Genomic DNA, 24,073 nt, shown 5'->3' with positions numbered 1-24,073 from the left:
TACTCACTCCCCAATGCCTGTCCACCATCTACAAGGCACGTCAGAAGTGTGATGGAATACTCTCCACTTGCTTGGGTGGGTACAGCTCCAACAATGCTCAAGAAGCTCAACACCATCCAGGACAAACCAGCCTCCTTGATTAGTAGCCCATCCACAACCTTCAACATTCACTCCCTTCACCACCGACGCAGAGTGGCAGAAGTGTGTGCAATCTACAAGATGCACTGCAGCAACCGAGGCCCATTCGACAGCACCTTCCAAACCTGCGACCTCTACTAACTAGAAGGACAAGGGCAGCAGATGTATGGGAACACCACCACCTGCAAGTTCCCCTCCAAGCCACACATCCTGACTTGGAACTACATCGCCATTCCTTCACTTTCCCTGGGTCAAAGTCCTGGAACTCCCTTCCTAACTGCACTGTGGGTGTACCTACACCCCAAGGACTGCAGTGGTTCAAGAAGGAAGCTTACCACCACCTTATCAAGGGCAATTAGGGATGGGCAATAAATGCTGGCCTAGCCAGTGATGCCCACCATCCTTTGAATGAATAAAAAAATGCCAACAAGGCTATAAAGCAACTCTTTGTGTATAAGTCTCTGGGAGCCAATGACATTCCACCTGAAATATTCAAGCACACATGGTTAGGAATCTCATTACCCTCTGCTGCTTCATCTGGAACCAGGGCATTGTGCCCCAAGATTACAAGGATGCTTCTATAACTCACCTGTAGAAAAGGAAGGGAAGCAAGTCCATCTGTGACAATCATCATGGTATTTCACTTCTCTCCACAGTGGGAAAAATTCTTCCAAGGGTTATTCTCAACAGGATTGTCACTCATTTTACAGACTCGGTGTATGCAGAATCATAGTGTGGCTTTTGTGCTGGATGAGGAACAGTCAACATGATCTTTGCCACGTGTCAAATTCAAGAAACGGCTTATGAACAGAACAAAGGCCTTTACATGTGTTCGCTGACCTGAACAAGGCGTTCGACACAGTAGACCATGACGGCCTGTGGAAGGTGCTGTATAAATATGACTGCCCTGAAAAGATGATCAGGGTCATTCTCTCATTTCATGCTAGCATGATGGCTAGTGTGGTGCCTAATCAGATGCCTTTCTTGTCACCAATGACACCAAGAAAGGCTGCATAAGGGCTCCAGTTCTGTTTGCCATCTACTTTTCGCCATGCTCTTGTACGCATTCAAAGATCTCAACATAGGAGTACACATTCAGTTCAGGACAAATGGCAACCTCTTCAATTTACAAAGGCTCAAGACTCGCACAAAGATCAAGGAACAGTTACTAAGCAAACTCTTGTTTACCGATGGCTTTGGGGACATGGGTTCGAAACCCACCATGGCAGATGGTGAAATTTGAATTCAATTAACAAATGTGGAATTAAAAATCTAATCTAATGATGACCATAAAACCATTGTCGATTGTTGTAAAAACCCATCTGGTTCACCAATGTCCTTTAGGGAAGGAAATCTGCCATCCTTACCTGGTTTGGCCTATATGTGACTCCAGACCCACAGCAATGCGGTTGACTCTTAAAATGCCCTCTGAAATGGCCTAGCAAGCCACTCAGTCCAAGGGCAATTAGGGATGGGCAACAAATGCTGCCCTAGTCAGTGACGTCCACATCCCACAAACGAATAAAAAAACCCACTGTGCTCTCATAGCACGCACCCCAGAGGACATCCAGCTGCTTGTTGACCACTTTGCCCAAGCCTCAGAATGCTTTGACCTTACAATAAGTCTGAAAAAGATCTTGTACCAACCTGCCCCTGGCCACAAACTCCAAGACCGCATAGTTACAATCAACAATGCACCCCTTAGTTCAGAAGTTTTGCTATCTTGGGAGTATCCTCTCCAACAACAGCATGTTGGGTGATGAAAACGTCCATCGCCTGGCAAAAGCAAGTTCAGCATTCGGCAGGTTCACCCACAGGCTTTGGAGAGACCATGGAGTCTGTCTCAAAACAAAGCTCAAATTCTATCAGGCATAGTTCTCACATCACTTCTCTAAGGCATGGACAACCTACCAGCGAAACATAAAGGAACTAGATGCATTCCACTTTCGCTGCTTAAGATCTATCTGCACCATCAAGTGACAGGACAAAATCCCTACGACCAAAGTTCTTGCAAGGTGCTGCATAACCTGGTATTGAGAGCAATCTCATCAGAGCTCGGCTTTGCTGGGTCAGCCACATGGTTCACATGGAGAATTACTGCATACCAAAGGTGGTATTCTACAGCCAGCTGAGTACGGAAACCTACACCATAGGACATCCCAAACTTAGATATAAAGACATTTTAAAGCCAATCTCAGAGCCTGTAAGTTAGACTCCACTACATAGGAGAAAAAACAACCACGAACCGATCCAAATGGCGAAGTCTCTGTCATCAAGCAATCTCAACATTTAAGGAGAATAGAGTCAGGTCCCTACAGAACAAGCGAGCATGGGGCAAAGCCAATGCCTTCACCCACCCCTGCAACAGTGAGTTCATATGTAATATCTGCAATCGGATCTGCAAATCAAGATTTAGTTTAATTTCACATCTGAGCCAACACCAGCCTAGATAATTAACAACCAGTCTTCTTGCTGAGCCCTCATCTGTTGAAGCTATGGGACAATCCATCAGTAACCAGTGAATTACCCATGGCACCGCTCACATTAGGTCAGACAATATAATGTTTTATAAGGACTGCTGCTGCTGCTTGTAGCTACTCATACCAGGAGATCTGCTGTCATGGTATGTCATGCTCGCCTATCTTGAGCCATCCTCACACATCCACTGTAGCTCGCCTGCAACTGCTCTATGACATCCGTCATCCAACTATGCCTAGATCGACCCCTCTTTCTGCTGCCCTCCACTTTGCCCTCTAGAAGAGATCTCTGTAATTTTTCAGCTCTGGTCAAATAGCCAGAATACTGACATTTTCTTATCTGGATGTCACTTTTTAAGAGTTCTTTTTTGCTCTTTCAATTTCGAGCACCTCTTCATTTGTGTTATGGTCTGTATAAGGAATTTTAAGCATACATCTTAGCATCCACATTTCAAAGGCCTCTATTTTCTTCCACAGATCTTTGCTTATTGTCCAGGTTTCTGAGGCATACAGGAAAGTGAATAGAATGTAGCATCTTATGAGTTTTTTCCTTGTTAAAAGCTTCAGCTTTCTTGTTGTTAACACATCCTTCATCTTCACAAAATTACTTCTAGCTATCTCTAGCTAAAACCTGGCTTGGGTATAAAATTAAAACCCGACCCGGGCCCATCCCGATCACAGCCAACCCGAGCCTGAGCCCTTTCATTTCTTTTCACACCCGACCCGACCCAACCCGACCCGACCCGACCCGAATGTCCTTCATCTGTTCCGGCAGCAGGCTATTCCTGCAGCTGGAGTTGTAAGGAATCATGGGTAAGCCTGATCCTATGACTTCCTGGAAGCAGTGTCCAGCACGACCCGATCCAAGCCCGAATGCTGGACTCGGAATTTCGACCCGACCCGACACATGTAGTCAGGTCCGGGTCGGGTAGCCAGGCTTTATCTCTAGCCTTCTGACTTTGCCATTGCATCTACCATCTACCATCTTATCTACTTGCTCCAGTGTGACACCATCCAATTCAATCTGTTTTTTTCTAAATTATTCCTTCTAACTACCATTGTTTTTGTCTTTTTAGTGTTCATACTCAATCCATATTCTAAACTTTTAGATTTTACTTGCTCTACGATAGTTTGTAGGGCCTCTTCTGATTCTGCAAGTAGTGCTGTGTCATCAGAGTACCACAAGTTTGTTATGTTCTTACCTCCAATTTCTCTGAATATTTGTTCTGTGTACAAATTGAATAATGTTGGCGACAGTAACCAGCCTTGTCACACTCCTCTCTTCAGTTATAAGGACTGAAGCATTATATTATGAAAACACAGTGTAGTTTTTTTGCTGTTATGTACATGAATGTCCCTTTTAGGCAGTGAAGTCTTATTGTTCTTAAATACTGGGATCAGGTCGAGGACAAATTAAAGAGGCTGCTGCTGTTAATAAGCACTGAATGAGTAAATTAAGAGACTGCAGACACTGACTTCATTATTCTGTGTTCCAGGAGAGTATATTTATACTTATCTTTAAAAAAGAAGTTAATCATTGAACTATGACACAAAAGTTTGAGTGTGACACTTGAAGTGCGATAGACAGGAATTGAATGCTACACTTAATGTTTCATAGTACTATAAGATAGATTTATATTGATTTAGACTCTATAATTCATTCTAAAAAATTGTTAACAAAATATACCCATTGTAAAATCACAGCATGCACATTGATAAAAATAAGACAATATCTGGTTACAGGATCTTACCTGAAATTAACTAAACTAATCTGAATCCACAATTTATGTGTTGCAAATGGATCAATGGAACATCTGCACTGACAGCATCATTCCTAATGCAACGATCAGTTCATCTAGTACATTTAGAGATAAACCTTTTCGAGCATTTGATGTGCTTTTTGTTATTTATTTCAAGTTGTGGTTTCTTTCCTGGTATATACCTAGAAGCGTTTTAAAAGGGCATTTTTCAAATACTTGGGTCAACTTGAAGTTTCATGAAATTGTATTATCTAAAGTGCATTGTACTGTATTTTCCCAGGCCGTATTGCCAGTTAAAAGCAAAGTCCTTGACTATCTTACACACAATGAAGGTCAGTTTCTTCTACGAGTGCACTTGAAGGAAAGATACGCTGCATCTCATTTCGCTTTCAGGGCGAATAAATCCCTAGGTCGTCTACGAGCATAAATAATGGAACTAACCATTATTGTGCATATATAACATACAAGATATAAAATAAACTGAAGTGCGCAAGGAAAAACTTTTCTATCTCCACGTGAAACCACCTTTGTGCTTCTCTCCCATTGCATATATTTAAAACAAACAGAATAAATAGTAACTAAAAGTTTTGGAACTTGTTGAGTTTGGACAATGAAACGGTGAAAATGGATTTCTATGTTCTCTCCACCCCATTATCAGATTGCCATTTAGTTATCCTGCACTTTAATGTTCTGTATCGCACATTTCACATGATTATAACACAGTTTATGTATCCCCGTTTGGGCATAACTGCTGCCAATAATTCGTTGATAATTCTGAAATTTAACAATTAGAATAACTCCTCCCAAAAGTAGACAATTTGACCTGACGGGTTCACTTGAATGTAAGGTTGTTGATAACTTTATTACTCTTTTAAATGCACCACAGAGCTTAATATCCAGTTTGGGACAATAATTATTCCAGAGTGGCTAATTACATCCTGCCGTCAATAGCTGTGGGTCAAAATTCTCACCGTAAAGCGTAAGGTGTTCTTGCAACACTACTGGACAATTTAAATTTAAAAAAACGCATGCAGTCGCAAAGAGGAAAACTGACAAGTGCGATATAATAAATAACTGCAAAATAAAATTAAATACAGCGTGCATTCCCCGCCCCGCACGACTCTCTTTAGTTTCCCCTGTCTTTGCTGCGTTGCGATATTTAAGTACAAGACGCCGGCTTTGACGCAGGGAGATCTTGTCTTTTTTTCCAAGAGGCAATTTTAAGTACGTCATTAATATGGCGCCAAAAGATTTTGAAGTATGAGCTATTTCGTTGCTAGGTCCTGTAGTGTACGCCCGTGCCAAAAAAAGAGAGAAAAAAATCGCCTTGTTTTCTGGAGGTGAATTTCCCAAAGTGAGTCTCCCTCCCGCGGTCCGAGGTCCGACCTCTCTTTTTAAAAAAAATTTGCACATCCAAATTAGTACTATAACCGGGAAGGGATCGTACTGCAAAAAAAAACACAAGGAGGGAAGATTTTTTTTAAAAATAAGTAGCAAAAAAAAAAAGCCACAAGATGCAGTTTGCAAAAAAACCGGATCGGGGCGAAAGGATAAGAAACGCAACAGGACTGCATTAAAGTGATCTGAAAGGTGGGAATGAGAGAGAGGAGAGAAGCGGAGCTGTAAACTGTGTGTGTGTTAGAGAGAGAGAGAGAGCGCCCATTGCATTTCATTGGCAGCCATCTCAGCACTGTGTAACTGCATGTTTTTTTTTACAGAGAGAGGGAGGGGGGGAGAGAGATTTAAATGTATTAATGTGCATCGGATCGATGTGCGTTTCCTCCTGCGCCGCTTTTAACATATATCAGCACCATCGCATTCATATTACAACACCATCATCACCATCGTGGCCTGAGGACAGTCACCGCAAAAAAAGAGGCTCAGATCCGAAGCTAAGGAAGCAAGCCAAAAAAAAAAATTTGCATGGTAATTATTATTGATCGTTTATAACTAGAGAGCAGAGTAACTGTTTTGGGGGGGAAATTAGATTTGTACCCCACGCGTGCAGAAATCCCTATTTTTCTTTTACTTTTTTGTGACCAGAAGTGCAAGGCTCAACTTTTTTTTTCCATTATAGATAATATTATATCGCTTGTCTGTATACCAGTTACTGTAGTCCAGTACTCTAAAAAATTGTTTACATTTTTTGCACCCCAGCCTGTGAGCAGAGGGGTGCTGTTTTGCTGTGCTTTTTTTTGAGAGGGGTTGTGTGCAGATGTAGATCTCTTGGGGTGGAGGGGAAGGGGGAATGTATTTTTGATGTAAAATCCATCGTTTTTATTTAGTTGCATTATTTTGAATTTGCGTGATCTGTGGGATGTTGGGACAGCCGTTTGCAACGCAAGAGCTTTTTTTTAAAAAAAATAACGTTTAATAAATGGTGTCTCTCTCTCTCTGTGTACATGTAGGTTCCTGAGTGCAAGCCGCGCTGCTGACTGTAGGGGGAGTGGCTGTTGTTTATCCCGAATTCGCTGCGCTCAGGTTCACCGGGGGAGGTGTGGCTCGTCAATTTCATCCCCTTCCAGCAACAACACCACCGACAGGAGGGAGGGGGTGAAGGCAAAACAAAAAGTTGCTGAATTCTGCACACAGGTATAAGTTGCATCTCATTTTAAAACTTAATCAACGCCACCCTCCCCCTTTTTACTGCCTGGATGCACAACTTTCTGACAGATGCACACGTGTTGTGGTTGTTGCCGTGTGGCAATCACTTGACCTGTAACTGCATCACGCACTCAGTGAAAGCCCACAGATTGAGGAAGAGGAGGGCCGTTGACCTACATTAACCCTCTCTGTGCTGGCACCTTATGGCGGGAGAGGACTTTCATCCTAATTTGCAAAAAATGCATAGCAGTAAAAAACACCAGTTATAAAAACAGTTTGTAACAGCATTACATTCAGTGCACAGCAAGTTGAAATATTACGAGTGATTATTCATGTTCATAACCAAACTACTCCAGGAGGAAAGTATTATCGCATTGCAATGCAACTTATTTATAAAGTACAATGCTTTTTTATTGGGAAGAATGAAATTTCTAACTTGCACATATTTTTGTAAAGTAAAATGAAAATATTTCACACTACACCACATCACAGGTGCAATCAGAAGTGATTGTAATCCTTCTGGAAATAATCAATACTTTTTATCTTCAGGATAGAAATAAGTGATGTTTCCTATCAGGCAGTGGTTGCAAATAACTTATGTTTTAAGCCAGCGAATGGAGTTTGTGAAGCTTCTTCTATGTAGTCAAAACAGTATGTTTTAGGATTTGTATCAAAAAGTTTAATCTTTTTTATAAAGTTTATAAAGGCAGAGATGGAAATGTGACAGTTGTACTGTGGTTCCCCTCCCATTTTGAGCATCTCTTGGCTTTGCATCACTTTGCACACCGGTGTTCTTGTGGTTTGTGTATTGTGTTCCTCCCTTGCTTCATTGCTTTGGTGAAGGGTAAAGACATTTGTTTTTTTAAGGTGTGATCATATGTATAAATTAAAAGGAAGTGGAAACTCTAGAGGTCAGTATTATGCCTGAGATTACTTCTAGATGTGACATGGTAGTGGGGTTAAGAATGAACTCTATGATAATCAGCTGCAGTATTCTTTACAAAATTCTATATTTGTTTATGAGAACAAACTAAAAGGGGCATTTCTTTGGAGTACTTGCAGTCTTTATCAGTGTGCTTGGTCTGTTTTGAAATGAATTGCAGTGGATTGATGGTGTGCAGATTATACATGAAGTGACATGGTAGCATAATGTGCAGGAGCACTGAAGTGCGGTACTCAGATGTGATTTTGATCTATGTAGAATTTCTGAACTCAGTTATGTTATTGTGGGGAAGTGATATGGGAGAAATGGGTTTTGATTCATGGGGCACTAGCACCAGTACTGGGGAAAGTGGGAGCTGTACCGTTGGGACAGTCTACACCTGAACCATGTGAGACCAGTGTTCTGGCAAGTCATTTATCTAGGTTACTAGAGGGCTTTAAACTAAATAGTGGGGACGAGGGATCAACCAAGAGAAGATATGATAATTTAAAGAGAGAGGAGAAGGCAAGACAGCAAGATAGCAATGAGGATAATGATAATCAGGGTATGGCAGGAAGGGACAGCGCATACGAACTCAAGAGTGAGCCAGCAGATAAGACTAGAGGTTGTGGACCAACAGAGTGGGGGGAGGGTTTGGGAGAGGTGAGATTTAGAAATCCAAAGAGAAAGGCTAAGGCATCAGAACAATATAGCTTTTTGGGTAAAGACAAGCAGAATGGGACAGGAAGGGACAGAGAGTTTAACAAAAATTGTACATCAGCAAATAAGGTCATTGAAGAGAATAGAAGCAAAACAATGAAATTAAAGGTTCTTTATCTGAATGGGCAAAGAATCTGCAATAAGATAGATGAACTAGTGGCACAAATAGAGATACATGATTTAGATGTAATTGCCATTACAGAGATATGATTAAATGGTGATTAAGGTTGGGAAATAAATATTCCAGGGTACGCAATATTTCAGAAAGACAGCCAGAATAGCAAAGGAGGAGGGGTAGCACGGATGGTAAAGGATGACATAAAGGCATTAGTGTGAATGGATCTGGCCTCAGAAGATCATGAAGTAGAATCAGATTGGGTGGAAATAAGGAATAGCAAGAATCAGAAAACACTGGCGGGAGTAGTTTATAGACCCCGTAACAGAAGTTATACCGTTGGACAGAGCATTAAACAAGAAATTATTGGAGCTTGTAACAAAGGCAATGTAATAATTGTGGGGGACTTTAATCTTCATATAGACTAGGATAATGAAATTGGAAGGAGTGGTCTAAAAGATGAGTTTGTAGAATATTTTCGGGACAGTTTCTTGGAGCATTACGTTGTGGAGCCAACTATGGATAAAGCTATCTTGGATCTAGTATTGTGTAATGAAGCAGGGTTAATATACAATGTCATAGTAAAACAGCCACTGGGAAACAGTGATCATAATACTTGAGCTTGAAAGTGACCTGCTCCAAGCACAAAACAAGAATCTTAAACTCAAAGCCAATTACATAGGCATGAGGGGAGAACTGGTTAAGGTAAATTGAGTAAATAGACTAAAAGGTATGGTGGTAAATGAACAGTGGGAAACTTTCAAAGAAACAATTAAAATGTTCAACAAAATACATTACTTTGGAAAAAAAACTCAGCAAGAAAGACCCATCCGTGGCTTAAACAGGAAGTTAAGGATAGTATTAGATTAACAGAAGAGGCTTACAACGTTGCAAAAAAGAGTAGCAAGTCTGAGGATTGGGAGTGTTTTAGAAACCAGCAAAGGGCCACCAAAAAGTTGATTTTAAAAAAAAGAAAATATAGAATGAGTAAACTAGCCAATAATATAAAAACAGATTGTAAGGGATTTTATAGGTATATCAAAAGGAAGAGAGTAGCTAAAGTAAATGTTGGTCCCTTAGTAGCAGAGACAGGAGGAATTTATCATGGGGAATGAGGAAATGGCAGAGGCATTGAACAAATATTTTGTGTCTGTCTTCATAATAGAAAATACAAGTTCCATACCTGAAATAGACAGTAATCTAGGGGCTAAAAAGAGTGAGGAAATTAAGGAAATTCAAATCAGCAGAGAAAAAGTATTGGAGAAACTTAAGGGACTAAAATTTGGCAAATCTCCAGGATCTGATGGCCTGCACCCTAGGGTTCTAAAAAAGATAGCTGCACAGATAGTGGATACGCTAGCTATGATTTTCCAAAATTCCTCAGATTCGGAAACGGAAGATTGGAAGTTGGCAAATGTTACACAGCTTTTCAAGAAAGGAGGGAGACAGAAAACAGGGAACTATAGGCCAGTTAGCCTAACATCAGTCTTTGGGAAAATGCTGGAATCTATTATTAAGGAAGTCTTAACAATGCATTTTAGAAAAGCACAGCATGATTAGAACAAGTCAACATGGTTTTACTAAAGGGAAATCCTGTTTGACAAATTTATTAAAGATTTTTGAGGATGTAACTAGTAAGGTAGATAAAGGGGAACCAGTAGATGTAGTATACCTGGATTTCCAAAAGGCATTCGATAAGGTGCCACACAAAAGGTTAATTAGCAAGATAAGGGCTCATGGTGTTGCGGGTACTATATTAGCATGGATAGATGATTGGTTAACAGACAGGAAGCAACGAGTGGGCATAAACGGGGCATTTTCAAGTTGGCAGGCAGTAAATAGTGGAGTGCCACAAGGATCAATGCTGCGGCCTCAGCTATTTACAATACATTTTAATGACTTAAATGAAGAGACAGGGAGTAATGTATCTAAGTTTGCTGATAATACAAAGGTAGGTAGAAAGGTAAACTGTGGGGAGGACACAGAGAGGCTGCAAAGCGATGTAGACAGGTTAAGTGAGTGGGCAACAAGATGGCAGATGGAGTATAATGTAGGAAAGTGTGAAGTTATTCACTTTGCTGGTAAGAATAGAAAAGCAGAATATTTTTTAAAAGGTGTGAAACTTGTGTCGATGTTCAAAGAGACTTGGGTGTGCTTGTACATAGAATGCAGAAAGTTAACATGCAGGTACAACAAGCAATTAGGAAGGCAAGTGGCATGTTGGCCTTTATTGCAAGGGGATTGAAGTACATGAATAAGGAAGTATTGCTACAATTCTACAGGGTTTTGGTGAGACCACATTTGGAGTACAGTGTGCAGTTTTGGTCTCCACACTTAAGAAAAGATATACTTGCATTGGAGGCACTGCAGCGAAGGTTCACTAAATTGGTCCCTGGAATGAGGGGGTTGTCCTATAATGAGAGGCTAAGTAAATTGGGCCTGTATTCTCTGGAGTTTAGAAGAGTGAGAGGTGATTTCATTGAAACATACAAGATTCTAAAGGGGCTGGATAGGGTAGACACTGAAAGATTATTTCCGCTGTTCAGGGAACCTAAAACATGGAGGCACAATCTCAGGATAAGGGGCCGATCATTTAGGACTGAGATGAGCCGAAATTACTTCACTCAAAGGGTTGTGAATCTTTGGAATTCTCTACCCCAAAGGGTTGTGGATGCTCCATCGTTGAGTACATTTCAGGCTGGGATAGATAGATTTCTGGTGTCTCAGGTAATCAAGGGGTACCATGAGAGGGCGGGGAAGTGGAATTGAATCCTACGATCAGCCATGATTATTCTTCATGTTGGAGCAGGCTTTGTTGGGCCATATGGTCTACTCGTGCTCCTATTTCCTGTGTTCTTGTATAGGCAAAAGATAGGCATCGAGGGCCCATGCCTGAAACAGGCGGCAGGTCCTTTGCATATGCAAATAAAGGGCCTAACGCCCATTTGTGGCACCCTTGTGCAAGACTCATTTGCCCTGAATGCACCCAGCATTGGGCTAGCTGCATTCAGGAAAATCAGGTCTAACTTTGACCTAACCAGTGGTCCTTTAGGGGCTGCTACAGGCTGCCACCAAAATGATTAAGTTTTTGAAAAATGCACGCCTGAATGTGGAGCTGGTGGAGTAGGAGTTCTCTTCCTGGATCCACATTCAAACCAATGGGCCACTGCTAGCAATAGCTCATTTTCTCACCTTCGATTGTGACCACACTATCCTGCCCCAGGGCAACATCTGGACCTCACCACTTGTGTAAGTGAATTTCCATCCCACAGGGTTGTTCGTGGGTGGCTTTTGCACATCCCGTAGTAGTTTGTTTTAGATTGATAATGTTGGAAGGCATGAAACATACAGTCCACCTGTTCTTATGTCCACAGTTGGCCTGAGGAGATCAAAATAGGAAAAATGCAACAAAATTTACCCTCAAATAAAGACAGCCTGTGATTGTTGTGAAAGCAAACAAATTGAACTTGTACAACTGAGGAAGCAGATGGATTTCTTGCTTGGCATACACCATCTTGGATGTCCACTCTACAATCAGTGGATGAACTGAATGTTGCCAGAGGAGCCTGTAAATGTGATTATTCTAAAAATAACTGCTAAAGCAGGTAGCTGAGTCTAATTGGAATAAACCTGCTATATTATTGACTCCTATAATTAATAGCATATTTTGACTATAGTTTAATAAATCCTTTTATGTACAATGGATCAAGACAGACAAAAAAATTATATCTTTAGTCTCACATAACCGCTCAGGCTTCTAAAAAAGTATTCTTGGGATGTGGGTGACTCACATTTATTGTCCTGAGAAGTTGGTGATGAGCCTTATGCTTGAACTGCAACTATTCTTGTGCTGGTGCCCCCAGAATGACATTACGTAGGGAATTCCAGGGTATTGACCGAGTGATGATGAAGGAACAGTGATATATTCCCAAGTTAGGGTGCATGACCTGGAGGGGAACTTGGAGGTAATGATGCTCCCAAGCCATTTTCCTTCTCAGTGGTAGAGCTTGCAAGGGAGGACGGTGCTGTCAAAATAATTCTGGTGAGTTAGTGAGTTGCAGTCTATCGATTATACATATTGCAGCCCCAATGCACCGGCAATGGAAAAGTGGATATTGAGTCCAGGGGAAGGGACACCTTTTCGACGAACTGCTTTGTCCTGGATGGTGCTAAGCTTCTTATGTGTTATTGCTGTTGCGTCCACCCAGGCGAGTGGTAACTATTCCATCACACTGTAGACTTGAGCCTTGCGGATGCTGGCAAAGTTTTGAGGGGGTTAGAAGATGAATCATTTGTTGCAGACTACCTAGCATCTACACTGATTTATTTTTAGTTAGTGTTGATAAGGTTCAATTTCGTTTCTGGTCATTGGTGTCAAAATGTGCATCTTGAGTACTTTTTTAGGGTTCAATTAACAAAAATCTTTTGCAAACTTAATTTATGCTTTCTTACCTCTACTTAAAAAGATTCAAGTGCTGGGAGGGGATGCACAATGTTCTTAATAATCTATTTTTACTGCCAAACTAATTCCTCAGTTTAAAGGACTCATTAATAGATGCTGACACAACATGCCCATAATAAGAACAGTGTAGATCTTGGATAAACACTCTCGTAAGTATCTCAGTCAATTAGAAAATTCCACTAAGATTTAACGGAGTAGCCCTCCCCCAACACTGCTGTGCAAGAGACAAAAGGAGACTTTAAATTAATTTGCATGTATAACGATATCACAAGCTTTATTCAATTTGGATTGCTTACAGGTGGATTTTACCACATTTGTATATCAGAAGATTGTCTATTACTATACAGCTAAATGTGTACTTGAAAGTTTCCAATAGACCACTAATTCCTTTAAGTTGCAGTACTTCAGGGAGGCAGTTTATGATGTGATTATAATGACATCTATTTACTTGATAATGTAGTATTGGGTGCTTAATGTGGAGTGGAATTGGAATGCACGACCTTCATATTTCTGTAACAGGTAAGGTAGTTTTAGGAGTGCACTCCTGCATGAGAGCACATATGGCATTGTAAATAAAAAGTTGCTATAAATTGCATATATAAATCAACAGACTTTATCCCAATGGACTGAAGTTTTAAAAACAACTTATTTCCCTCTCATCTTTGTGCAGTTCATATGATGGGATGTTGTGCTGGTGACATGACAGCACTGAAATTGGGACATTTTTCTACATTGGACACCTGGGGTTCCTCCTGTTGATAATTTCAGTAAAAAAGTCAGTATGAGCAGAATGTGGGACTTCTTGCTTTGTGCCCATCCCAAACTTTATTGACAAAAATTAACAATGAGGAATTCTGTTCTTCTTCCAGTCCAGCACTCCTCAGTCACGTACACAATGAAACATATACTGTCTGTTCTCTGTCACAGCAACAAAGTTTTCTCTGCTATGCCATGAAAGTGGGGAAGATGTCCTCTGCATACTAGATGTCGCAAAATCATGCACATAAGGAACTGCTTTAAGATTTTGTTGCACCTAACACAGAAATCTTTTGCATATTGTGCCTTGAAGCCCAACCTCTTAGCACCCGCGTCCCCCATAGCATCAGGATGACATTTCCACTTCCTAATAACTATCCTTATTGTATATTTGAGCAAGATTTTCAATTACTGCTGAACTATGGATAGTTTTGCATTGTAGACTTGCACACACTGGAAACTAGTTTAAGACTGCTGTAAGCTCAAGTCACTTAGAGATATTACAGCCAGTAGAGAGAGGAGACTCAATTCACGAGTCTCAGCTGGATTTGAATGCAGGCGTCACAGGCAGAAAAACATTGATCAAACCACCACACTACCCACTCTGCCACTCTTTAAAAGGCAGTAAGAAAAACAGAAGCATTCAGATGTTCTTTCACTAAAGCAAAAGACCACCCTAAAATCACTTGTAACTGTGGTGTTTGGACTTGTACTTTTTTCACACACAGGTTTTGAATTAAGGCAATGTGGTAACAATTCTCTTCGTCTTTAGATGTCTTAACACTTGTGGAAGCATCTGATTGATTGGAAATGCAGTTACAATTCGCAAAACAAGATGTAGCTATTGGGCAAATAATCTGGGAAAACAGACACATTCTTTGAAAAGACCAGAAGATTGTATCACAAGGTGAGCACTCCCTACTGGTTCCTTACCATATCTGATCATTAACTGGAATTCTTACTATACAGAATCTGTGGTACGATTCTCTTCCTGTTCAAATATTCTCTGGCTGGATCAATACCTCTGGAAAATTGCATTACTAAATTCTGATTTCTTTCATTACTTCTATTCTTGATTTTGTTTGCTTGCTGTCCTTGTGGCCTCTTTGCAGTGCTTGCCAACCTTTTTGGGTTGCTGGTGTGCCTTTGGACCCAGTTGTACGGAGTTTGTTTGAGAATTCCCACAGAGTGACCCTCCTGCCCTCAGTTCTGGGAGGTGCTTGGCTTTTACTTGGTTCCAACCCATGACTGAGATTGGCAGCACACTGTGTGGTATTGCTGTTCACTGTGTGAATCAGTGTTCTACTGCCCCAAAGTCCAGTGTGCTTCGTAGCAGTGCCACATTGAACTCAAACTTTAAAACAATAAGCTGCAAAGTTCTGTTCAGAGAATTTCAGACAGAGGACTTGTGCCATCTGTAATTTCTTGAAGATGGAGCCTTCAAAATGTTGTGTTACAAAGTTTGCAAAGTTTTTCTTTAAATTTAAGCTTTGATGAAAACTTATGTTTGGTAATTTTAATCCTATCACACTGTGGGTAAATTAAAGTGCATTCTTGGCTGTCTAACAAATGCATAACTAAACAGGTAAAAACCTGCAGTGTTGGTGCTGTATCACTTATTAATCTACTCAATAGCCATGTATTCACTATAAACAATGCTCAGTGCATCAATCCAGCTGTGGAGTGCACAAATTGCAGGCTTGGTGAAGAGATGGTTGCTTTATGATGATGTGCTATGGATTATTGTGGACAATATAAGAAAATGGAAAAATGCCTTTTTATAGGGCAGCAGGGCAAAGCACCACTAAACAGAAGGTGTAGCAGGCGAGGGAAGCAATTCATGCACAAGTTCACTTAGGTCTTTGCACATGCTTGGAGGGATGTATAGAGAAAGGTGTCCAGTTTGAAGGAAAGCACTCAGGTAAGCAATAAAGTTAACTTTCATGTCTATCACACTGATAGATATAGAAGTGAATGTCAATTATTTAACATTGTTATATCGGGTAAGAGTGTATACAACATTGGTAGAAATGGCTACCCAAGCTGGTTGCTGGTGTTAGTTGTATTTGCCTGAATTGTTGCATACAAGAGTATTGTTAAATCAAACTTAGCCAGTTCCTTGTTGTAATTGCAACACAAAAAGCAGATAATGAGGCTGAACTATTGCAACAGAGCAAAAAAGGAAGACCTGTTTACTCGCAACTGAGAAAGATTATTACACAGATAGAATTAACTGCAAAAAATTGAATCTCCTTTTCCAGTTACAGCTAGCATTTTATCTTACATTTTTAGACAATTTCTGTGCTGTAGTGCAGCATTTCCTCTTTCTCTAAAATTACATTTCAAGTGATGCTTACTGATTTTTTGGCAGAAGACAGTATTCAGCAGCCCCTACTGTGTCTGGACTGGTGGTGGCACAAAGCAAGTAGAACCCTTAGCCAAGAAGAGGGCATCATTATGTAAATCCTAGGGTGGTTGTTGATACACAGTCTGGGACATATTGAAGTGTATGCAGATGACACGTGATTTGTGCAGTGCTAACCGCATGTACTTACTGTGGCGATGATTTTCATTTGCATCAAGTTCAGAGAATTGTTTGTGTTTTGCCTTGAAACATACACTGTCCTTGCAACAACACCATACATAGCAATGGCCACACACTTTTCCTGTGGCTCTTTCTGCAGAAAGACCATAAACCCAGGAGGAGCAAGCTGGTATTGCAGGACCACCATACACACTTCTGCACTCTGTAGCACTCATACCTCTTGAAGAAGACACTTTGGAGGGCATCAGTGAGTTTGGAAGAGGGAATACAGGGTGATTTACTACTTATGAATGAGGAAGAAAAAGAGATAGCGGTTGATGAAGGACTGGATGATGCTGTGCTGACTTACAGGGTTGCTTCGTGATTTTGACATCAGAGGGCCACTGATGAAACAGGATCCTTTACAGGCATAGACTGGTGAGCAACTTAATTGCTTCATTGAAAAAGATCATGAAAGCTGGACAGGATAGAGTTGTAAATTCCATCATCCTTTTGGCAGGCTTGTGTCTGTAGATTGCAGTTGAGAAGTATACAGCATTATTGGCATCTGCAAGGGAGGGTGAGAATCTCCCAAGAATTCTGGCTCTGAAGATATTGAGATCTGTTGCCATGGACATAATTGTTTTAGTACACTCCGTGATGTACTAGGGATTCAGAGACCTAATTCAGTGCTACAGCTTCTGCTCACAGATATCTGTGCCTCTGGTAGTGACATAAGTGGAAAAGTGTAAGAAGGGATGAATGGCTCTCAAGTCACTACAAGTGACAGGAGAAGCAGCTCAAAAGTAGAAGCCCACACAACTGGAATCAGGTAACTATTGTGGCACACAGAAAGGCTGTTTTTGGTCTGCAACAAGTGGAGGTAGGCAGTAAGTGGAATCACAAACAACTTCTTATGAATCTTCCACACCTACTCCTTCCAATAGAGCAGTACTTGAGAAAGAACATGGTGCACTAGTATACGATGAACAACTGGACAGCACAGCACACTTGCACTCATGTTAATGAAAGTAAATGCTGAACACAGTGAAGTTTGCAGTCAGTACCTTTTGAAAGTACAGTTAATGTAAAAATAAACCTCTGTGACAACTCTGTATGAATTGTTTGGTACATAAAAAAATACATCTGTTAATTTTAAAAGAGCTAGCAGATCTCCTATGGTATTGCTTACAGTGTGACTGAGGATTTTCTCTTGTTTGCCTACAAAATAACAATGAATATATTTCAAAAGTACTTCATTGGCTGTGAAGCACTTTAGGATGTCCTGAGGACATGAAAGATGCTATATAAATGCAAGTTCTTTCTTGCTTATTTTCTTTTAACAACAGTTAGGGTGCTTATAATGCATAGGGAATAACAGGGGCATGATATGCAGTAAGTGAACAAATTGAATTGCAACTTTATAATAAGGCATTATGCGATTCTTTTTTAACTTTGGTTGCTTTGGGCATTGACTCCTTAGCTACAGTATTGTGTAAAAGAAAACATAGATAGTAGCCTTTTATATTTTAATTTACATGTGTATTTAATTTTTATTCTGTACCATTTGCAAAATTGAAGGATATAGAGCCAGATGTTAAGCAATTGGAGTTAAGTATATGTTACCACGGAGTACAAGGGAGGGTGTACAGTTTAACTATTCTGACAACAGTCTTAGGCTTTCGTAGCACTGGGGATGGTTCTGAGGTTTCGTAGAACCAGGGAATTTTCCAAAGGTTTAGCAGAACAGAGGTGACATCTGTTCATGCAAACAGAAAATCTACTACCCTTTAACACACACTTAATGTGTGCTAGGTATGATGCACAGAGGAAGTTGAATACAGTCTGATTTGGTAGTGTCTATGCCAGTGAGGCACAAAGGAATTGTTGTGAAGCCCATTTTGTTGCAGATGCAGGTGACAACTCTAGAATGGATGGTGGAATTGTGTTAGTAGACATAAAAAAGTGAGGATAGCATTTAAAAAGTTGACTTGGAAGGACAGCTATTCTGATTTCATGCTGCCAGTGGCAAGCCTCACCTGCTGGCTGTGTTTATAATGGTCATCCGTTATATTCCCTGCCTGATATTCGGTTCCATTGACTTCAGTAAAATGAACTAGCAAGCTGGGTGTAAAACAGGTGGCTAATATAATACTGCCTGCTTAAACACTACAATCCAAGACAAATTTCTACCCTAAAATATATAAAATTTAATTTATATTAGTATGGATGGAGAACGCAGAAAGAAAGGAAAACAAGCAGTTATAAATCTATGTATAGGTATAATATATAAATGATATTACTGAAATAAAGCAGCAGACATCAAAGTGGTTTAGTGTCTTTTTGAGTGTTGCAATGCATAAGGTGAAATCTTAAAGGCAATGCGAAGTTAGCAGTTATTAGTTGGAGATGCTAAACAGGAGGAGCGATGAGACAAAATGTAGAGACAAGGTGCTAAGCAGAAGTTAGAACCTAGATAACTTGAGGGAAGTGACTGAGATGCTCAATGGGGTGAATGTAGCAATTAGAGAAAGAAGTTATTGTTGATGATAATAGTGGTTGAATTATTAATGCATTAGCATGACATTGCCATTGTAATGGAAACAATGAGCTATTTTTAACAAAAAGTTTAATTATTAAAATAACAGAGGACTGTCATATGAATGCATTAAGAATTTGTTCACTTTTATCACCAATAATCATTTTTGAGCTTATATATTGGGCAGAGGTGGTAATGGAGATGAAGTGGGGTGAGGATGTGGCATTGGTTCAAAAATAGCAGGAGCAGAGACGGAACATATTTTGTCAAAAGATGGCAAAGAAAATTGGTTGTAAAGTCACTTAGGGCATTCTCATGAAATTCTTACTGACTAGCTTGATAACAGTATTGGCGGGAGCACAGGAGAGCAGATTACAGGAGTTTCATTTCAACTTGAGAATGGGGTGGGAATGTAGTATGAACAACTAAAAACAGGATAAGAAAAATAACAAGTGAGAAAGAAAATTAGCCAAGGAAAAATACGGAAGCTGACACAAATAATAAAAATAAAGACAATGGGCAATGTTTTAATGCCATTTCTGCTGTATCATTAGTGCTGGAATGGCATTCTTTTTTTTATGAGATTCAGAAATTGGGGCAGGATCCATTTAGGTTGGGTGTCCATCCTGTAATGGTTGCACTGTGGAAATGGTCTCAGACCTTCCTGGGATGTGTGTACTGGTGCAGCTTGAAGCTCATTGTAATCAGGTGTAGATGTAACTACAACATGCAACTTGGGCCCTAAATGCACCAAGGGTAACTTAAAATGAAATAAAAGAGGTATACCTGTTGCTGGCAGAGTACTTTGATTTGGAGCCTGGAGAAGTTTTGAAGACTGATTTACTGGATTCACAAGAGAAAGTATGGAGCTTTCTTTTTCCTTTTGTACCTGGAAGTAGCTGATCTTGTCTCTGAGTTTGTGAGCCAATAACACCACTGGGATATTTTTACTGTCAAACTTAGTAAGAGATTCTGAGTTAAAGTCACAGGATTCTCTGTGAGCGGTTCCCATTCATTTTTTAATGGAGGACAAGCTGTACAGGATGGATAAACAATTCAGAAACCGGATTTGAGGAGGACCTACCCTACAGATATTACCCCCATCCCATTGACTTTTCGGGCAGGTAGTCCTTTAGGAAGATCCCAGTTAGAAGCTCTGTGTGAGAAGAGTGTACCCCACTGAAGATGCTGTAAGGCGGTGGTGCCAACATCTGCACGAAAACCTGCAGCCAAGATCATTTGCCTGGACAGCTTTCTCTGTGCTGGTGAAAGTTACCGGCGCACTCAATTTTTGTGTCACTGGCTTGTTCCAACCAGTCACAGGCTATCTGTATAGTATCACCCAAGTTGCCATCTAGATGTGCATTTGCCAGGTAACTGGCGCACATTTTTAGGAGAGTTGGAGAATTCATCCAGTTTGGAATGACAGCAAGGTAGCATTGTGAGAGGACAATCCAGTTCTGTCATGTTGCTGTGTTCCCCAAAGTTCAGGGTGCAATAGATGACATGCATATAGCATTGCAAGCTCTGACAGTTAACCCCCTCAGCGTTCTTAATGGAAAGAGATGTATCACTGTCCAGATTGCTTGTGACCTGTTGTAAAGAAGCCCCGACTTCCCCCCACCCACTCCACCACATTAGTGCTAGAAGTTGCCATGTCGCCTTCATCTTCAGGAATTCTGTTCTCCCTGAGCTCTTCACGGATAATTAATAGTCAAGTGACTGGATGGCTGGTGGGTAATAAAGTGTAACTCATGATGGCTTAGGCAATGGCCCAACTGCAAGCGATAAGAACAGCAGCCAAGTAGTGCTCCAAGAAGTTACATGCTCTATCAGAGTTCCAGCATCTCTCAGCAGCGGTGGGGGAAGGGCAGTACACTGATCAAAGTTACTTTAAATATCACAACAGGGCAACAATACGAGACAAAGTTGGGTCTTACATGATAACCAGTGTAGTCTAGAGCAAGAGCGTCTTCTTGATGTTGAGATAAGTCCAGAAATTTGAAGTTAAGTTTCAAAGAAGATCTAGATCTAGATTTTTCCAGATCTTTTCCGCAGCTCACAGAGATCAGAAAAACATAAAAAAGACAGCAGATTATAGGTGGAAGCAGAGTCTTACATTTTTCCAATGTAGTCCAGTGCAGAAGCATGATCTTGATGTCCATTGAAGCCAGATTTGAGAGAGAAACCACATCAGGTCTTATCCAGATCTTTACCAGAGCTCACAAGGTAAGGTCGGGGGATGGGGTTTGTACCAGCAGACAGGCTGTTTAAATTAGTAATTAACTTGAAGTTTAGGCTAAAAATGCACCCACTGTTAGAATCAGGGGAACTTAAACAGCAGAAGAGAGGATTTATTGGGGAGAAAGAGCAATGGATGGCAGCAGAAGGCCATGGATAGCCGTGAACAGTGACGAGCTCCCTCGGGAGCTGACTGCCAAGGAGCCATCTTGTCCTTCTCAACCGCCTCCTCCCCGTGGCTGAAGAGCTCCTATTGGAATCAGAATGTGGATTCAATCCATCAAGAGGCACAGTGGACATGATCTCCACAGCAAGACAATTCCAAGAAAAATGTAGGGAGCAGCAGAAACCTTTATACATGGCCTTCTTTGACCTCACAAAGGCCTTCAACTAAAATCGGAAGGGATTATGGAACATCCTTCTCAAATTTGGCTGCCTGGAGAAATTCGTCACCTGTTGCATGATGACATGCAAGCTGTAATCTTTGCCAATAGATCTGTCACTGACCCAATCCAAGTGCAAACTGGGGTCAAGCAAGGCTATGTCATCGCACCAACGCACTTTTCCATCTTCCTTGCTGCAACAATCCACCTCATCTCCTTGAAGCTCCCATCCAGAGTAGATATGCTGTACAGGACGAGTGGGAAGCTCTTTTTAACCTACATCGCCTCCAGTCCAGAACCAAGACCACTCCAGCCTCTGTCATCGAGCTGCAGTATGCCCATGACACTTGCATATGCGCACACTCAGAGGCCGAGCTTCAAACTCTTGTCGATGCATTCTCGGAGGCATATGAAAGAATGGGCCTTAAGCTAAACATCCGGAAGACAAAGGTCCTCTACCAGCCTGTTCCCGCAGCACAACACGCCTCCTGACTATCCAGATCCACAGTGAACCATTGGACAATGTGGATCACTTCCCATACTTTGGGAGCCTCCTCTCAGCAAGGGCAGACATCGATGATGAAACTCCGCATCGCTTCCAGTGTGCCAGTGCAGCCTTCAGTCGTCTGAGGAAAAGAGCGTTTGACGACAAAGACCTCAAACCTGGCACCATGCTCATTGTCTACAGGGGCGCAGTGTTACCTGCCCTCCTGTATGCGTCAGAATCATGGACACTGTACAGCAGACATCTCAAAGCCCTGGAGAGATATCATCAGCAGTGCATCTGCAAGATCCTGCAAATTCAGTGGCAGGATAGGCACACCAATATCAGTGACCTCTCTCAGGCCAACACGCCCAGTATCGAAACACTGGTCATGGCTAGTCAGTTACGCTGGGTGGGCCACATGGTCCACATGCCTGACACAAGATTACCAAAACAAGCTTTCTCCTCTGAGCTCTGTCACGGCAAGAGGCTACCAGGAGGGCAGAGGAAATGCTACAAGGATGTCCTTAAAGCCTTCCTGAAAAAATGTGACATCTCTACTGATTTGTGGGAATCTCTTGCCCGAGACCACCCAAAATGGAGAAGAAGCATTTGCGAAGGTGTGAGCCAGTTCGAACAACGTCAGCATGTCCAGGCAGTGACCAAGTGCAAACAGCAGAAGGAGCGTTCGGAATTTTGAGCATCCCACTGACTCGGCTCACCAAACACCACCAGCCTCACCTGTGGCAGAGTGTGCGGATCCAGAATTGGACTATTCAGTTACCTAAGGACCCACAACCCTGGAGTGGAAGAAAGTCATTCTCATTCCTAAGGGGCAGCCTAAGAGAGGAGAAGACATAGCATCTCAGATCTCTGCTGCTCCCTTTCAGGTCCATTGGGGCCTTAAAGGGGAACTTTTGTTGCTTTGATAGATTAGAAGGAGCTTGGCAATATGCTTCCAAACATATACTCACATAGCTGTTGCTTGATGTTGTTACGACCGAGGTGGGAGAAGTGCATTGTTTATTCCAGTTCCACTTCTCCACAGGTCACAACATATATTTAAATTTTCCCACTTATCGATACGGTCAATCATATACTCTTATTTTTCCCAGAATAAAACACACTAACCAGGTTTCTTTAATGAACAGCAAAATTATTAGTTTATTATAAAACAAGTCTTGAGCAGTAATGAGGTAAAGCATAAAGACACAGATTGAAATTTTAAAGTTCCCTTTTTACCTTAACCACAAACATACACACACACATACACACAGGTTAACCGGAAAAATAAAAGGGATTTTTGTTTACAGCTCTGTTACAGACAAAAAAACACTTGGGCTGAATACTTGCTCATTCTGATGGGGTTCTGTCCTTCAGTTTTTTATTTAAAACTCCAACCCCTTTTAAACTGTTCATTCCCAACTCCAAAAAATTGAAAAGTGAAGCTGGAAGCAGAAAGTCCACCTTCTGACCTGTCACTTCTCTGTACACATCTTCTCTAGTTACCAGGGTTTCTGTTCTGTTTTTAATTTCAGTCATGTGACAACCAGTAGATGTTGTCAAACAAATACTTTCAGGGTTCTCTTGAACACTCTTTTTTGAAAAAGAAAACTCGTCCAACATTTCTTCGGTTTGACTATGAAGCTCAAAAAAACTTTTTTTTAATCAAAAACAGAAGCACTTTTGTAACAATGTGCCCTGTACCACTTTGCATCCAAAAAGGCCTATGGAAATTTCTGGGAAGATAACAGCTTCTTTGAAGGCAGAGGAGTGTGAAGTGGATCCTCAGAAAGACCTTCACTTGGACTCCTCAGTAGAGAAATGACATTTAATTCAATGCAGTACATGTTCTGAACCCTCATGGCATCTCAGATTTCTCTGCACTACCTGACCTTGCAGCTCTTTGTAATCTCCATGAATATATGAGCACAAGATGAGTGCCTTC

General features: G+C 41.1%; 1 protein-coding gene across 8 annotated transcripts in view; it reads left to right on the top strand.

The window, feature by feature from the left end:
• Positions 1-5,580: 5,580 nt before the first annotated feature.
• Positions 5,581-24,073, top strand: part of jade2 (jade family PHD finger 2) — a 199,304-nt gene continuing 180,811 nt past the window's right edge. For 3 of the 8 annotated variants that reach the window (XM_068043717.1, XM_068043714.1, XM_068043709.1), the window contains exons 1-3: positions 5,581-6,301; positions 6,784-6,967; positions 14,727-14,861. The gene's annotated coding sequence lies outside the window, so the exon portion shown is untranslated. Of the gene's footprint in view, positions 6,302-6,783; positions 6,968-12,110; positions 12,342-14,726; positions 14,862-24,073 lie in introns of all 8 variants that reach the window. The other 5 variants (XM_068043712.1, XM_068043711.1, XM_068043710.1 and 2 more) reach the window with 5 other exon arrangements.

The sequence above is a fragment of the Heterodontus francisci genome, chromosome 12 (assembly GCF_036365525.1).
Source record: "Heterodontus francisci isolate sHetFra1 chromosome 12, sHetFra1.hap1, whole genome shotgun sequence".
NCBI classification, from domain to species: domain Eukaryota; kingdom Metazoa; phylum Chordata; class Chondrichthyes; order Heterodontiformes; family Heterodontidae; genus Heterodontus; species Heterodontus francisci.
This window is presented reverse-complemented; position numbering and strand designations above follow the sequence as displayed.